This window comes from Lepidothrix coronata, unplaced genomic scaffold (genome assembly GCF_001604755.1).
Source record: "Lepidothrix coronata isolate B3197 unplaced genomic scaffold, Lepidothrix_coronata-1.0 Scaffold187, whole genome shotgun sequence".
NCBI lineage: Eukaryota > Metazoa > Chordata > Aves > Passeriformes > Pipridae > Lepidothrix > Lepidothrix coronata.
In genome coordinates, this window is record NW_016690367.1 from 650,903 (window position 1) to 653,488 (window position 2,586).

Sequence of the window (2,586 nt, forward strand, 5' to 3'; positions counted from 1 at the left end):
GGGAGGTGGGGTGCAGGGGGGGACACGGATGGGGAGAGGGGATGATGGGCGTGTCAGGGGGAGAGGGAGGGAAAGGCAAAGGGAAAAGGAAAGGGGAGAAGATGGGGTGCAGGGGAAAGGGGGTGCAGGGGGGCAGGAACGGGGAGAGGAGGAGTTGAGAGTGTCGGTGGGAGAGGGAGAGGAAGGGAAATGGGGGAGCAAGGGGGTAAGAGATGGAAAAGAGGATGTGGGGGTCAGGAATGGGGAGAGAGGGATTTGGGGGTGTCAGTGGGAGAGGGAGGGGAAGGGAAAGGAAAAGGGGTTCGTGGATGGGGGTGCAAAGGGGGGATCACGGGGGGTGGGAAGTGGGGTACAGGGGAAAGGGGGTGTGAGGGAGCAGGAATGGGGAGAGGGGGAGTTGGGGTGCTGATGGGAGAGCGAACGAAAGGGAGAAGGGGTGCACGGAGGGGGGTGCAAAGGGGAGGGCAGGGGGGAGTGTGGGCACCTGGAGGTGAGGGGGTGCAGTGCAAAGCGGGGAGCAGAGAAATGGAAGGGAGCTAAGGCAAGGCTGGCACCGGGAGAGGAAAGGCAAGAAGGGATGCAGAGAGACGATGGGGGTGCAGGAATCAAAGGCACCCCAATGCAAGGGCGGGGAGGTGCCAAAGGAAAGAAGGAAAACGGGATCTGCGAGCAGGTGCCTGCTGCTGGAAGGGAGCAGAGAGGTGACACAGCACTGCACCGTCCCCAGCAGTGTGTGGGTGGCAGGGAGATGGAGGGCTGCACAGCCCAGGCACCCTGTGGGGACTCAGACGGGGTTTGTGGGGCTGGCAGAGCACCTTGGCTTGTCAGGAAGAGCCCAGCAGCCACCTCTGTGTTTGCTCCTTGAAGAGGCACAGCTGTGGTCTGTGTATCACTGGGAGCAGGAGAGCTGCGAGGCAGTGGGGTTTGTGGGACACAGAGGGGTCTGATGGACATTGGCTGCTATTCTGGCCCAGCCTGGAGCTGTAACCCCATCTGTGCTCGCTGGAACGGCCGTGCCCTTCGCCCCGGTCACCAGCCGAGTCTGAGTCACCAGGAAATCTGATAAGGCTCCAATAAAACCACTGGAGTAGCGTTGAGGGGGGGTTGCTTGGCGCTGTGTGGCCGGGCTCAGCTGCCCTGATTTCTTGGCTCTGCTCCCGACATCCTGAGTGTCATATGTGTGTGTGATTAGAACAGTCCAGACCAGTGGGAGTTTTGACCTGGTTTAGCTAAACTTCAGAAGCTAAGGGGCCTTTTGGTAAAGATGCAGTCCCTAGTCCTTGGGGGGGGGCAATGTGTGGGGAAGGCACGGGCTCTTTTTCCATGACATGTGGCAGCTAAACCTCGAGCTTTGAAGGTTACGCCTGTTGGTTTGCATCGGTTACATTCTTAATTTAAGACGGCATCAGTTCCCAGAGCGCTGGTGCTTGGAAGGCTGCAGGGAATGCAGCCCTTCCCAGCAGGCAGGAGGGGAGCCCAGCAGCCCCTGCTGCAGCTCCTCGGTGGAAATCATCCCCAAACAGTGACCCATCAATTAAAGCGAATCATCGGCCCCAGCAGGAACCAGCTAGGTGTGTCAATTCCTCTCTTCCGCTTGGTTATGTGCTGGATATTCAAATTAATCTGTTTTAGCAATTAGGCAAGAAATCCTGAAGCGTTTCTCTTTTTGAAAGGGCTTAGTCATAACTGGGTGAGAAGCCTGAGCTGAGGCGATGCGGTTGGTACACTTTGGGTTGAGGCAGGACTGTGCACTGGCAGCGAGAGACTCGCTGAGGCGAAAACACGGGGGCTGGTTTGCTTTCAGAAACAGTTCCTGGAAGCTAAAACAGGTACAATGTTCCCATGAAATAACTGGGTCAGGTTTTTCTACCTCCTCGTGCCTGGATCAGTCGGCAGCCAGGGTGGGTAGGGTTGGATCTTTCGGTACGTGGCTGTTTTGCGTTTGCCAGAGGGGGATGAAGCATCAAATGAAGTCCTTGCTGCTTTGGTAGCAGGTTCCCAACTGGCTGGAGACTGTTGAACTCTGCAAAAAATTCCGGTTGGTGCAGATTCTTGACAAGGAGGAAGAAATTTCCATTCCTGGAGGTGTCCAAGGCCAGGTTGGACAGGGCTTGGAACAAGCTGGTCTAGTGGAAGGTGTCCCTGGATAGCCTTGACAGACCATCCAGCCCAAACCATTCGGTGATTCTGATTCTATATTCCTGCTTCCTTCGGATCAGGAGATGAAGACCTGGAGATACCCAGTTAAACCTGTGTTGCCAAGTTAATCCATCAGCACTGCAGCGCTCTGACAGTGGCAGATACCCCCATCAGAGCCTTGGGGCTGGACCTGCCTTGGGGCTTCATCAGTTCTTTGTGTCTTCTTTGTGTTAGGAGAGGACTCCAGTTACCTCCAGCTTGTCCTGGCCCAGCTGAGGTGCTGAGTGACTCCTGGAACACTATCCTTGCATTGGGAGGGAATGTAATTAGAATTAAGCTCCTTAGCCTGGGAAGGGCACAGGGTGTAAAAATTGAACTTTATGTGCATGTTGTGGGTTTTTTTACACTGAATTTTCTTTTTTTTTTTTTTCCCCTGCGTGTTGCATA